The sequence below is a fragment of the Sus scrofa genome, chromosome 16, assembly GCF_054392235.1.
Source record: "Sus scrofa isolate SSC_HxYL_T2T_F1_AM1 chromosome 16, Sscrofa_HxYL_maternal_Yorkshire_Landrace_v2.0, whole genome shotgun sequence".
Lineage (NCBI taxonomy): Eukaryota > Metazoa > Chordata > Mammalia > Artiodactyla > Suidae > Sus > Sus scrofa.
This window is the reverse complement of record NC_139398.1, coordinates 13,238,704-13,254,178: the sequence shown is the minus strand read 5'-3', so window position 1 is coordinate 13,254,178 and position 15,475 is coordinate 13,238,704. Positions and strand designations below refer to the sequence as shown.

Below are 15,475 nucleotides of genomic sequence, written 5' to 3'. Positions count from 1 at the left end.
ATGCCTAGGATTCTCTTCTCGGTTTAGACTGAGCTGATAAAAGATGCACTTCATACTTGTTTCGACTTCTCTTTAACAGAAGTTCTTGACAATCATCTTTTTATCAATGAATAAATAAAACACAAAAAAATGAAGCAAGACAGGGCAATAATAAGCCCTCAAACTATCTAGGAGTTGCCAGCATGAATTGTACAAGTAATGTTGTTGAACCCAAGTTCATGTGCTAGAAAACTGAGACGTCAGAGTTTAGAGCAGAGGAAGATTTATCGCAAGGGCCAAGTGAGGAGGCTGAGCAGCTCATGCTCGAAAGACCTGAACTCCCTAATAGGTTTCAGGGAAGAGTTCTTAAATGCAGATTTAAGGGGAGGGCTGCAAGGTGTATGTGTGACTTTCTTCTAATTGGTTGGTGGAGAGGTACCGGGGTAAGTGCTCCAGGAAGCTCAGCCATCAGCCTTCTGGTCCGCATGCTTGTGCTCATCCTAAAGTTACATCCTCCACCAGGGTGGAGGCCTTAGTTCTTGTAGAAGAGCTCAGAGATCAGTATCGGGTTGTTGTGAATATCGCTTCAGAGAGAACTAGGACTCTGCCACACCATCATTTCTTGACTGATTTTCCTTTGTTTCCCTAATTAGTAACTGTTTGAATCTGCCCTTTGGAACTCAGGAAGGTCTGGGAGGCTCAGGCCTTTTTCCTACAAAGGAGAAAGAGGGGACACAGGAAAGGCTTTTATAGCAGGGAGAGCCCCTGCAGGGTTCTGCTTGGTTTCAGTAATATAAGACTGTTTTTATTTTAAGTATTCAATGAAAAGAAGTATCTTCTGCCCTAAACCCTATCGTATTGCTGCATCTTCCTTACATCACAGAAGGCCTCTAGATGTGGAGAGCTCTTGCCTTGAGTGAGAGCACACATCATCACCTTTCTGATTAATTTCTGTTATATTTCAACATAAAGAAGCTTTTGCATGAGCCTGGAATGTTTGCAGACTTAATCCACATAGAAAATGATATGAGGCCCCTGCCTGCGTTGGCTGTCCCTGAGTAGCTTTCAAAGTCAGACCCCAAAAAAATTCAGAGAGGTGACTGCCAATGATTGCCAGTTTCACAGGCAAAAGTGGATTCCACGTGTTTGCAATACCTCTTTGTAACCCTTGAGCACAATTAGAGGAGGTGTATACATGTTTTTCCAAGTCCTACAGAGGCCAGACGATTTTATCTCTTGCCTATCCAGAGATCTTGATTGAAAATTCAGTGTTGATAGATGAGTATACTAGATTTCCCAAATAAAGCCCAGGCGATCCTGTTTTGCACCCCAAATAGTTAACCTCTCTTTCCTTTTGCTGTGGGTTTTGCAGGACTCAAATAAATCAGAGCTGGGGTGATGCATTTTTAAGATTTTGTCATTTCCCAGAAAAGGCATGAGTTTCAATCCACACACAAAGAGTAAAAATGGAGGTCACTCTTTTTTGTGAGTTTATTGAGATATTGCCTAAGAATTATATAGAAAAACTCCAAAGTGTAATTATAATAACTTGACTGGATTATATGCCTTCTTAAGTTTATTCTTTTTCTTTTTTTGGCCATGCCCATAACATGCGAAATTTCCCAGGCCAGGTCTTGAACCCATGACATAGCAGTGACCTGAGCCATTGCTGTGACAATGCCAGAACCTCAGTCCACTGAGCTACCAGGGAACTCCTTAAGTTTATTCTTAAATACATAAACATTTCACCACCTTTCCATTACTTAAATAAGGTAATATAGCAAAAGTATTCTTAAATGGTAAAATATGATGTAAATGAAAATTGTTATGTATAGTAATAACATAATTTGCATTACAAGCTGCTCTGCATCACCAACCTATGTTGGCAGCCATAGCCATCAAATTGTTTATTTGAAAACTAAACAAAGTGAATACTCAGAATTCTCTTTCGAGAGTTTACTCAGAAAATGAGCAGAAAAATCTGTAATGTGAAAATGACATTTGAGACAATGGGTAAGTGGAATCATTCTTCATTTTATAATTATCCATTGATTTACCTTTCCCTTAAAATAAGGTTGTTTTCACGAGAGTAGGTCTCTGCAGCATAATATGGATGAGGGGTTAGAACTGGACACAGTTTATTATCCACTCTGCGAATTTACTGATTCCAAGATTTGACAATGTCCTCTTGGGTTTTCTCTGAGCAACCCCTTCTCAGCTCATGCTCTTGGCTACTACAACCATTTAACTTATAGAAAGCATTCTCAGGAGTTCCTGAGAACCCCACTAGGATCTGTGAGGACAGTGGTTCGATCCCTGGCCTCGCTCAGTGGGTCAAGGATCCAGCATTGCCATGAGCTGTGGTGTAGGTCACACATGCAGCTTGGATCCTTCATTGCTGTGGATGTGGGGTAGGCCAGCAGCTGCAGCTCCCATTAGAACCCTAGCCTGGGAACTTCCATAAGCCGTGGGTGCAGCCATAAAAAGACAAAACAAAACAAAACAAAACGGCATTCTCAGGAGGAGGGCAGTGATGTCCCCAAGTGGACCAAATTTGACTTTTGTTGGGGAGGGAAAAAACTCTTGAATACTATAGTGGTTTGTGGTCTTCTGAAGGCCACAGTACATTAACACATATCTGGTATATTTATGGTGTTAAAATTGCATGGGTGGGGTGATTTCAGAAAAGTCTCAAAGGACTGCTTAGGGGCTGAATACTATTTTTTTAAGTAGAAAAATATGGCAGATGTGGATCTGGTGATTTGTCTCATATTATTCTCAACTGCTAGGGCCTGATATGCATTGGGATTCATATATGCTGCAAAACGTTTATTGTAGTGAAATAATAAAATCATTTTAGTTAGGTGTCGTATCCAAATGTCTCCTCATCAAAGATAAGAAAACTATTTCCTGTCCCTTATCTATAGCCTTTTATAGAAAATTGCAGGCATGTTTATAATTTCGAAGCTAGAAGCTTAGTTACACTTTTTCCCTGATCCCTAAACTCTTGTCACTAAGTTTCAGTCACTAAGTTTAATTTGGGAAATGTGTTCTATTCTCTGATGTCCTTTTATTGTGGCGGCCACGGATGGAGGAAATAAAAGGAACAGAAATGGCAATACTTTCCTAATTGGGGTGTGATAACCTTGGAAGAGAACTTAGACTTTGAATGGCTTTTCTTTATGGTTATTTACTGTAGTCCATGGAACTAGTACCAAACAGTACCAAACTAATACCAAACAGGTAATGGTTAAGTGTGCTGCAAGAGTATTTGACATTAGCATTTTCAAGCCTGGCTGTGCTGTGAGAGTTACTTGGAAAGCTTTTAAAAACACAGATTCTTGGTCCCCAACCTCAGGGAGACTAATCTCCCTAGTCTGTGGAAGAGCCTAGAAATCCATGGCTTTCAGGGTGCCCCAGGTGAGCACACAGACAGGGTCGTGGACCTCTGCTCTGTGCTCGAAACAGCCATCATTCTTCACTGATGACATCACCTGCTATGCACACTGGACTTTACTCACACCAAAAGCTTTTTAAATTGCAGTCTCTCCTTTAGTAGCCCTCCATCTACAGAAGTATAGTTTGCAGAATTTGTCATTTTGAAAATGATAATAATAGCTGATATCCATTCAGTCCTTGCCTACTCTAAGCATTTTTTAAAATGATTTTTATTTTTCCATTATAATTGATTAATAGTGTTCTGTTGATAGTCTACTGTACAGCAAAGTGACCCAGTCACACATGCAAATATATATTCTTTTTCTCATATCGTCCTCCATCAGGCTCCATCACACGTGGCTAGATATTGTTCCCAGTGCTACACAGCAGGATCTCATTGCTCATCCTCAGCATTTTTTGGATAAGGTGACTTCTTTTATTTTTAGTCTTTTTAGGCCACACCCACAGCATATAGACGTTCCCAGGCTTGGGGTAGAATCAGAGCTGTAGCTGCTATCCTACACCATAGCCACAGGAACACCAAATTAGAGCCACATTTGCAATCTACACCACAGCTCACGGCAATGCTGGACACTTAAAACCCGCTGAGCGAGGTCAGGGATCAAACCTGTGTCCTCATGGATACTAGTCAGGTTTGTTACCACTGAGCCACAAATGGAACTCCCTAAGTTGACTTCTTTAATTTGCAAATTTATTTCATTCTCACAGATAAGTATAAATTATCATTATTTCCATTTTCAGTAGAGGGAAATCAGGAGGAAAGACTTATGTGGGATTTAAACGTGGGCATTATGATTGCATGGGTTATAACCATTAATTGTTACAATTAATGTTATAAGGAATAATTTTAGTTGATCTTAATAAAAATAACATAGTGATTTTTAAGAAATTAAGTGCACAAGCTATGCACCATTTTTATAAGAAATGCTTGTGGTTTTTGTTGATTCCATTTAACTGTTTTGTCAAAGGTGAAAAATCTTACTAGTCTTTGGGAAAACTATTGAGAATTGTTTTGAGAACTTTGTCATTAAAAATAACATCTTTTTTTTTTTAATTGTTTTTTCCCCCAATACACTTTTTTTTCCCCACTGTACAGCATGGGGATCCAGTTACACATACATGTATACATAACATAATTTTTTCTCCCATTGTTGTGCTCCATTGTAAGTATCTAGACATAGTTCTCAGTGCTACACAGCAGGATCTCAGTGTTTATCCATGTCAAAAGCAATAGTTTGCATCCCTTAACCCCAAGCTCCCAATCCCTCCCACTCCCTCCCCCTCCTCCCTGAAAAAAAAAAAAAAAATCTTGTGAATTCTTGGAGAGCTCTACAAAACAGAATGCATTGGCCTAAGTGTTCCCAGTCAGTCTGATTAAAAAAAGAGCTCTTCACAAAAAATAACTAACGGGACATCAGGAAATAACTTCGTTTCTCTTCATTAAGCATCTATATCTGAAGTAGAATGCCATCGAGAAATGATGGCCTATATAGAATAAAGTTGCTCAACTGCCAAGTTCCTAGAATTCTTAGCATCCAGAAGAAGTTAGGGAAACAGCAAAAGCAGCAGCAGTAGCAGTAGCAATTAATCTTTGAAATTAAGATCAGGAGAAAATTATTATAATAAATCTCTCTGCCCTGTTTATGCAGCATTCTTTCCTTTGATATGCTAAGAATACCATTAAAGGCAGTGGTCATTGGTTAAAATGAACAAGCATTGAGGTTGATAAAAGCCTTGAAATGAGTTTAAGTTATAGCTGTGCTTCTGGATGAGCATTGCTTGGTGATGGAAAATTATTACACAATCAGCATAGATGTGTATGCTTGGCTGGGTGTCTTGCAAAGATCCTTGCATTTTTCTTCCTTTCCCTCACACTTCTGTAAGATGGAAATCCTGACTTCTAAACTCTTTCATTATATTTGTCACCTGAGTTTATCTAATTATTGTGGAATTTGAGGCTATGGTCAATCTTCCAGTCTCAAGAAAGGAATTGACTTATGGGCACATGACTATTTTGCTATTTGGTACAAACCAACTTGTACCAATTTTAAAATAACAAGTCCTATTTTATTGAGTACTTACTTATGTATCTTGCTTACTATGAATCAAGGGCTCTGATCAGCCTTTTGCATATTGAATTGCATTTAATTCTTACCGTGAGCCCATGAGGGAGGTTCTAGTCCTGTTTTATAGATGGGGAAATAGAGGGTCATACCGTTCAGGGTACTTTCTAAGGTACGTAACCAGTAAATGACAGATCTGGGATTTGAGCCCAGGAATGAAGGTCCTGAGTTCACGCTTGTAACACCAGGAGAAAATGATCTTTGTAGGTCAACCCTTTCATATATTATACTAATTGCTGAATTTTCCCACTGCACACAGTTTTCATATCCAACCAATTACATTTTTTTCCTGAAGATGTGTCAGGAATGGAAATAACATATTTTTTATCAGATTCTGTGAGATCACAGATGCAATAATGTTTTTGTTTCCCTTCAATCTATAAATACTCAAGAAATAAGCAAAGAAAAAATCTTCCTCCTACAAGATTACACTTATAAAAAATGCTCATGTTGTAATGGAGAGGGATGAAAGCAGGGCCAAAAATATCACACTCAGCACGACACTACCTATGGGGAAAAGTTATGTATAGGAAACCAACAAATTTGAGAAGGAAATTCCATAATGCTAACACACACAAGAGAGTGTTGTACATTATTTGGGGGTATTTTGAAGCATATTTTATACCACATTGCAGGCTGTTTTTTTGATAAAGCGGTATAGTTGAGTAGAGTGATAAATTGTATAATTTGATCAGAATTCCCTTTATATTTTTTTAATTCTTTTTTTTTTCTTTTTAGGGCCATACCTGCAGGATACGGAAGTTCCCAAGCTAGGGGTCAAATGAGAGCTGCAGATGCCGGCCTACACCACAGCCATAGCACCTGGGGATATGAGGAGCTTCTGCAACCTACACCACAGCTCACAGCGACTCAGGATCCCTAACCCACTGAGCAAGGCCAGGAATCAAACCCACATCCTCATGGATATTAGTTGGATTTGTTTCCCCTGAGCCACAATGGGAACTCCTCCTTTTGCATTTTAAGTTAGTGCAGATTAATGTACCAAGAGAAGTACATGTAGTTGTTTTAACCATTTTAAATGTTTAAGAACAAAAGTTAGAGCAAAGAGAGTAGGTTATCAGAAATGTTTTTGAGGAAAAGATAGCCTATGTGTTTCTTAGAAACAGATCCTGATACTTTAATTCAGTTTACTCTGTTAACAGTCTACTTAAGAGGGAGGCACCATTCCTATTTCAGACAAGGAGCCTGCGACTCTTATTAAATGCATGTTGCCATTCATTTGTCTATGTGGTATATATACACAATAGAATATTCCTCAGCCACAAAAAGCAATGAAATAATGCCATTCACAGCAACAAGGACGGACCTAGAGGTGAACATACTAAGTGAAGTAAGTCAGACAGAGAAAGACAAGTATCATATGATATCGCTTACATGTGGAATCTAAAAAATGATACAAATGAACTTACCTACAAAACAAAAATAGATCCACAGACACAGAAAACAAACATATGGTTACCAAAGGGGAAAGAGGGGAGGAAGGGATAAATTAGGAGTTTAGGATTAAAATGGATATACAACTATTTATAAAATAGAAACCAACAAGGACCTATTGTGTAACACTATGTTCAATATATAAGGAACTATGTTCAATATATTGTAATAACCTGTAATGGAAAAGAATCTAAAAGAGAATACACACACACACACACACACACACACACACATACACACATAAAAATATATGTAAAATATATACACACGTATAAATATATATACACACACGCACATAAAAACAAATCACTTTATGTTCCTGAAACCAACACAACATTGGAAATCAACTGTATTTCAATAAAAATTTTTAGAAAACACAGCATCTTTAAATAAAACCATAATTAAAAAAGAATGTGTATACACACACACACACACACACACACACACGACTGGCTCACTTTGCTCTACAGCAGAAATTGACATAACATTGTAAATCAACTATACTTTAATTTAAAAAATTAAAAAGAAAATACATACATACATACATACATAAATGCATGTTGCTGGGACCCATGGCAGAGAATCAGCACTGGGATCTTGGCCGCCTGCCCCTATGAGCTGATTTTCCCCTGCAAAAAAAAAAAATGGGATTCTAATGCTTCCCAAACTGGGAAACTGTAGAGTTGCAGTTATTTGCCACAACCCTGGGGTTTTCCATTTTTTCCCCAAGATGTCCCTGCTCATCAAAGTAATTAGGAAGGTCAAATGGTTTATGAAATAGAAACAGTGTAAAAGTGGAGGTGGAAAGTCTGCTTTTGTCTTTTTTCCTTGCCGTTCAAGGAAAAAAAGTATGGGTGATCACAGGGCAAGGGGCACTAGGGGAAGAACTGTTTGATGAAATGATCCAGTAAAATTGCTTGCTGGTCAGAAGCTGGTGTTTAGCGAATGCATTCATTCCTGCAAGCAGTGTGACTGCAGAAAGCTCTGGGGAAGGATGGGAAAGCTTCCCCTCCCGCGACAGTCTAGATTAGGAAGTGAGGCTCCAGCTCAGGACCGTCATCCCAGGGGAGCTTGTTAGACTCACAGAATCTCAAGCCTCTGAAATGATTTCAGTATACATGAGGGTTTCAGAGCAGCTGCCCTCAATGGCCCACTGATTGTAGCACTAGTGGGTGTCTCCAGGAAGTATGAGGTGCAGTTGCCTTAGCTGAGGATGCTGATCTTGGGAAGAGCAAAGAAAGCTTCCTGGGCCACTGGGAGAGGCCAAGTTGAGTTGTTCTGGAAGTCAGGGCTCCACTGAGACTGTGCCACCTGGCTCCAGATGAACCTCTGTGTGTGGTCAAGGCCAAAGGGTGCTGGCTGCCTGAGGCTTCACTAGCTTTCACTCTGGTTCTCAGTGCATCAGCTAGAAACCCATTCTCCCCAGGCAGCTGTGGACCACCAAGTCCATCCCAGGTGGAGGAGTCCTGAGGTCAAGTCCCCTTAGGGCTTCAGGGACTGTTTCTGAATGTGATTTCACAGGCTTGTTCAGGGCCATTCACTGATGACTCAGATACATAAGCAGAGCCAATGGTCAGTTGTGTTATTTCCTATTAAAATACTTATCTGAAGTAAGCCAGAAAGAGAAAGACTAATACCATATGACATCACTTACATCTGGAATCTAATATAAGGTGCAAATGAACCTTTCCAAAGAAAAGAAAATCATGGACTTGGAGAATAGACTTGTGGTTGCTAAGGGGGAGGGGGAGGGGAAGGGAGTGGGGTGGTTGGGCAGCTTGGGGTTAATAGATGTGGACTATTGCCTTTGGAATGGATTAGCAGTGAGATCCTGCTGTGTAGCACTGGGAACTATGTCTAGTCACTTATGATGGAGCATGATGATGTGAGAAAATAGAATGTGTACATGTATGTGTAACTGAGTCACCATGCTGTACAGTAGAAAAAAAAATTGTATTGGGGAAATAACAATTTAAAAAGAAAAGAAAAGAAGGAAAAAAATACAATACTTATCCATTTAGGCATGAAAAGTCTTATATCGGGTGCAAGAATTAATATAAATTCAATATTCTTAGCAAAGAGGGTGACTTTGAGGCAGGTGAATGTTATTCCTGTGTTTCAAGCTCTCCTTGACTACTTAGCCCAGAGTGTCTTTGTGAACCTGCATTTCCGCCTTTCCCCTCCTCAGCCCCCTGGGGTTGCACTTCCAGGGAACACTGGTGGCTGGTGTTAAAGTTTCAACTAATTGCCTTATCATTTCATAAAGAGGCATTAATTGCTCACATAATTTCCCCCTTTTCTCTGAATTGCACACTCCTTTTATGCAAAATGACTACTTCAAATGCTTTTCCATCCTTCTCTCCCTTTTTTTCGCTTTCAGTAGAGAACATCAAACCTTGGGAAGTCAGCATCCAACTCTTCCTGATAAAGTCAACATTTATTCTGTGAAATATTGCATAAAGTTTATTTCCTGAGCTGGCATGCTTTTTTTTTTTTCCTTTTCTTTCTTTCTTTTTCTTTCTTTTTTCTTTTTTTTTTTTGCTATTTTGAGCATATAGAAATAATTTGAAATGATTGAACAAAATATTTTTATACATGGTGGTTTTCTCATTTCCTGCTAATTTCATCGATTTCATACCATATTTTCAATAGTTCTTTTCTATCTAGACTCTTCATCCGTATTCACACACATACACACACACCAGTAATCTATGGTCCATAGAATCTACAGATTAAGGACTATACCTATTTTGCTGTCTTCAGCCCCTGGCAAGGTGGGTGCCCTGTGTTAGATGCTCCATAGCTCAATAACATATACTTTATAGTTCAAAGGCATTAAGTATCCTTTTAACTAGCTGAGTCTTTTACATTTTAGAGTTGAAAATGTCTCATAGACTGCTATTTCAGAGAGATTTTATATACATTGTATGTTTCTAATAAATGCTCATCTTTTAGGCTAAGTTCTATAGGATGCTGACTCTGATATGAAGAGTAGCATACAGGAGGCTTATTGGGGTACTTTTTGGGGTTGTTACAGAAATACTGTGTCTGCCATTGCCAAATACAAAGGCGGAGACGAAGTTGAGGCTGAAAGAAAAAAAGATAGCTTTATCGCTTTGCAAGGCAAAGGGGGCCACAGCAGGCTAATGCCTTAAAGACTTTGCCCCCCTTGGGAGAGGTTGGGAGGTGGTTTTATAGTTTGGGAGTGAAAAAAAGGGACCTTGATCAGGTTGGGGGTAGATGGGAGCTTACATTGTTTTTCAAAAAGCTGGTGTTTAGATGACCCCAGGGTTGGTTCTAATGATCCTTCTTTTGGAGTGAAGAATGCTTCATCAACATCTTCCATTTGTTGGGGGTTTTGGTGCTGTGGAAGAACTCAAAGACATTGTTATTCCTTGAAAAGAAACCAGGACCCTGCCCCAAGGCTGCACTATGGTCTCTGGGCTGCTCCTCTCTGGTCTCTGCATCCCCTCCCTTCCCTGAATAACAACTGTTTGAACCTGCTTTTTGGGAATGTCATGGAGGCTGAAGCCCACTCCCCCAAAACAAGAAATTGTGTGGCCAGGATCCCTATAGGGCCCTGCTTGGTTTCAGGCTCAACTTTGCACAAGGGAAATGAAGAGAACAGAACACTGGCCTTGGGGACAGAGGGAGAATTTGGGCTATGGTGCAGTCACAGCAAAAGTCCAGCCCACCTATGGAAGAGCTTTAGGGAAAGGAGGCCAGGCCTACTATATATCCTCAAGGTCACCCCATCAAGGGTTGTAGGCTGTTCCAGGGAGAGGGTGCTCAGAAAGGGGGTGAAGGAATGGAAACCGATTCTCTCCCTGAGATACGCCCTAGCTGCTCCCTCAGGGGGCTGACTTCTGAGGGTTTTCTGGCAGCTGAGAGAATAGATCTTTCCTTCCTGAGAGGGATCTGGGCAGAGCATTACGGTACCCACCCCACTTATATGTCTTGTAATAATGTTACTGGGCTTTATTTAGCTGACAGGCAGATCAATGATCAAAATCATTGTTAAATGACATTAATTGTAATCTTTGGTGAGACCAGCAGCATATCAGTTCCCATGTGCAGTATTTCAACTGTGTAAACGTATTCATAGAAAAGACACCTGAAAAATCATAAGACAAAAGGATGAGTGTTATCTTTGGGTGCTTTTTATCTTGTTCTTTATTCTCTTCTGACATCTCCTTCTTTAATCATGAATGCTTAACTACCTTATGTAAAAATCCCTCATGGCAGTGGCTTCTTCTCACTTTTGTAGTTCACCCTGTGGGCCAAGGTCTCTGGCAGTCCTCCACTTCCTCATCCCTCATCTACGTGGGTTTGATTTGTTGATTTATTCCCCTCTTGTTTGCTTTTGGTCCTATACTTGACGTGTAGTCTTGACCCCTATTTCTTGGGCCAGCTTTGCTCTTTGGGAAACAGTTGTATTATGTGCTGTAGCCTGGCCACACTGGATTAGGCCCTTTTTGTAAATTCCAACTAAGCAGTTCTAATAAGCTATCGACATTTTCCATCACTTCTTGTCCAACAGTGGAATAAGCCTGTAATGATGGTTATGTCTGCAGGATGTGCTATAATGTCCATAGAACAATTTCTTTTAAAGATACTTCAGTGTAAAACAGTATAAATACAGTGTAAAGTGTGTATGTGTGTGCAATTTAACATTATTTGTCACACTTAGCATGGGTGATTAGCAATTAAGAATCCTTATCAGGAATTCTCCTTGTGGCTCAGAGGGTTAAGGACCCGACGTAGTGTCCATGAGGATGCAAGTTCAAGACTTGGTCTTGCTCAGTGAGTTAAGGATCCAGCATTGCCGTCAGCTCTAGCAGCATAGGTTGCAGATATGGCTTGGATCCAGCACTGCCGTGGCTGTGGCTTAGGCTGCAACTGCAGCTCTGATTTGACCCCTAGCATGGGAATTTCCATATGCTACATGTGTGGCTGTAAAAAGAAAAAAAAAGGAATCCTCCTCAAAAGTCCATAATTTAGGTATGGTCACTGAGCCTTTCAAAAATGGATACCAAGAGTTATACCAGTGGGTTGACAATGCAGAAGGGGTGTTAGAAATATGTCCTCATGGATGAGATGAGCAGTCTCTCTCTCTCTCTCTCTCTCTATATATATATATATATATATATGTATATGTCTTTAGAAATGTTGGAAAGGCCCTAACACCCCTGTGTGACAGAGTGTCAGATACTGGAAAATCCTGCTCTCTGGAATTTGAGTGCACTCCTCAGGACTTGGGGCCTGAAGTTTTCATATCTCCCCAGCTCCAGAGGGCTGGGTCTCCTGGACTGATTGGAGATTGGCTGTTCCTGCCACAGAAATGCTGCTGTGTCCATCTTGGAGACCACAAGGCCGTGTGCCTTTTGTGTCTACAAGGCAATAATGCCAAAATGGGTCTGAAACTGGGTCTAAAACCCCATGTAGTTGGGACAGGATTATTCTTCTCCTACCCATTTCTACTGACAAATTTACCCAAAGAATCTTTCCATTGGTATTTTCATTATGTGTATAGCTCTTACAAGCCATACCGGAATCCTCACCACATACTTGCTTCCCAGCAACAAGTGTAACTACTTCTTTAATAATGAGAAGTTTGAGGTGGACACTTAGGGAGTGAAAACCAAAGAAAGTATTGTACTCAAGGAGAATGTAGGATGCCCATTTTATAGAAACAACTTTGGCATCTGAAACTAAACTACATTCAGGGTTAGTTTAAAGCTCAGGAAAGATTATAGCTTCAAAAGGAATCTTATAGCCTATATTGTATGTAATTTTCAAGAAAAATGACTATTTCTAAATAATGTAGAAAGGATGGAGTTATCATTACAAAAGGATTTTGATAATTCTCTTCTAGATACCTAAGTGTGTACTGTTCTGAGTCATTTTTAAAGACAATAGACCAAAGCCAGATCTTTCAAATCCATGATTTCAGATTGTTTGAAATACAATTAATCTCTTTACAGTCCTTTTTTATGAAAATATTTCTAAATCTATTTGAAATTTTGCTCAGAATAAAGCTTAAGCTATCTGCATAATCTTGGGTTACTTGGAAGTCCCCATTCATATTCATGGTTTTGCTAAAGATCTAGTAAATCCATTGCATGCTTTGTGTTTAGGAGACTACAAAACCCATTTCCAAACTAAGCTTTATTTGATTATGCTCCCAGGAGGATATTGCTTTTTATTGAATCATTTTTTTTTTCTCTGCTATGAGCTTCTCTTGAGCACCAAAGCAGAGTTAAAAATAGATCAGAGATGTCTGAAGTTATGTAGAACCATAGTGTGTATTTCTTATTTAAGAACTGTAGAAGAATTTCTTTTCTTTCTTATTTTGCTGCCTTTTCTGAATATCTACAAATAAAGTATACTTCATTGAAAGAAGACTTTGGCTTTACAGAGCATTTGATTTTTTTAACAGAAATTAGATAATCAGTTTATTAGCATTCACAAACATAATGATGTCTGTTTTTTTAAAATCTGTTTTGGAATTCCCTGGTGGCTCAGTGGGTTAGGGATCTGGTGTTGTCACTGCAGTGGCTTGGGTTACCCCTATGGCTTGGGTTGGATCCCCGGCTTGGGAATTTCCACCTGTCATGGGCATAGCCAAAAAAAAAAAAAAAAAAAAAAAAAAAAGAAAGAAAAAAAGAAAAGGAAAGGAAAAAACCCTGTTTTTAACACACCTAATAGAATATTCAAGCTAATCGTAGTTCCCGCATTTGGCCATGAGTGCATAAGTAGCATTTCCCACTTTGATTTGGGAAGACGGCTTAGTAGGATAGAAACCATCCTCCTTGGGTCAAGCCTTGATTTCATCCCCTTTTGGCAGGAATAAGGAACCTTTACTTCTCTGGATCTCGCAGCATGTGAAGGCAGATGTGCCCAAGCTTCTTAACTCTGCTCATGGCCATTCGCTCTGTGTTCATGTGCCAAGGTTAGCACAGTGTGAGCCTTGGCTGATGTCCCTGCAGGCCTCCTGTCTTCTGGTAGAGGATCACTCAGGTGTTTCTCCCAGAGCCCATGACATAAACTGCTGACCCCAGGCAGCTCTGCCGGGTCCCAGCAGCCACTGGGGCCACCTCCATGCTGATGATAAGCAGTTTGATGTTCCAACTAAAATCAGGGTAGACGGGGATTAATTCAAAGAAATGTCTGAGGGCCTTCTTCCATTCAGCAAGTATATCTTATGCTCACATCCTGTGTATCCTGATCCAGACCCTACCCCAGATGTCCGGCTGGGAATGGTCATCTTTCTGGATGTAGGGTCTGGCTGAGTTGGGTAGGATTTGACACCAGTGTGTATTTGGCCATTTGGGACAATGTGGTGGGAGGATCTGGGCCCTGCTCACAAGTCTGGAACCAGCCCCAGATCACACACCTCCCCTTTGGTGGTTTCCAAGGAAACTTGATTCCCATTCTACTCAGAGCTGTGCCAAGCACTCTGATATGTTTTGTCTACTTTGACTTTGTAAACCTCCAGTGAGATGGAGGAGTTACTCCTAAATATATTTAATAAGAAGTAACATTTTTAAGTGAACAGTTGGGAATAAACACCCTGTTTCATAGGTGCTTTGTTTTACTCAATGAACCCGAAGTCAGCATGCAAATGAAAAGCTGGCCATTTGTTCCTTAAGAGCATGGCTTTGAAGCCCTGAGAATAATCCATGTTCCAAGAAGCCTCTGTGCATACAACCCAAGGCAGGCTTCACTTAAATTTATCCCAATGCCTCCTTGATAGATGATGTTGTCATTTGACACCAAGTACCATTGCAGGAGTAACAATATGTTCATTCTTTCTTAACCCTGTCTGAGACTGTGAAAATGACATTGATTGACATGTCCCCTGGGAGTTTTTGCATGTGCCTCTCTTTCTACAGATGCACAGGCTGCCTGGTTTCTTTTCTTTTCGTAACTGAACCTGTTAATATTATGTTGTTATGATAGTATTCTAAGTGTATTTACTTTTCTTGAGAAATCTGTTTAATTCTGTTTAGAAAAAAATGCTCTCGACCTGTAATGCATCTCAGGATCCAAGTCACAAACCGTTGCCATTATCTAGATGACACCCTTGGGGTCTGTTAGGAAGACATTCGTTAGGCAAATGTTTATTGTGCATCGCTATGTCCTCTGTTCTCTGTTAAGTGCCCAGGGAAAAATAAAGCATGAGATCATCCACTCTTGTTTAAGAGGACACAGTAAGGTTTAGAAGACAGGTTTATAGGAAATAAATATAGCTTAGAAGAATGCTATCCGGTCACAGAATTCTTGGTGAGAAACTATTACTGGAGTGATGAATTTAAAAAGTCCCTGGAGTTCCCATCATGGCTCAGTGGTTAACGAATCCGACTAGGAACCTTGAGGTTGCGGGTTCGATCCCTGGCCTTGCTCAGTAGGTTAAAGATCCAGCGTTGACGTGAGCTGTGGTGCAGGTTGCAGACGCG

General features: G+C 40.1%; 1 protein-coding gene and 1 long non-coding RNA gene across 11 annotated transcripts in view; both read left to right on the top strand.

Moving 5' to 3' along the window:
* The window catches only part of CTNND2 (catenin delta 2), a 1,014,682-nt gene that overhangs the window by 371,245 nt on the left and 627,962 nt on the right, over window positions 1–15,475 (top strand). The gene's annotated exons all lie outside the window — the stretch shown is intronic.
* Window positions 2,543–7,546, top strand: LOC146395444 (uncharacterized). Its single transcript, XR_014830756.1, has 2 exons — window positions 2,543–3,793; window positions 4,627–7,546. It is a non-coding gene; the product is annotated as an uncharacterized LOC146395444 (long non-coding RNA).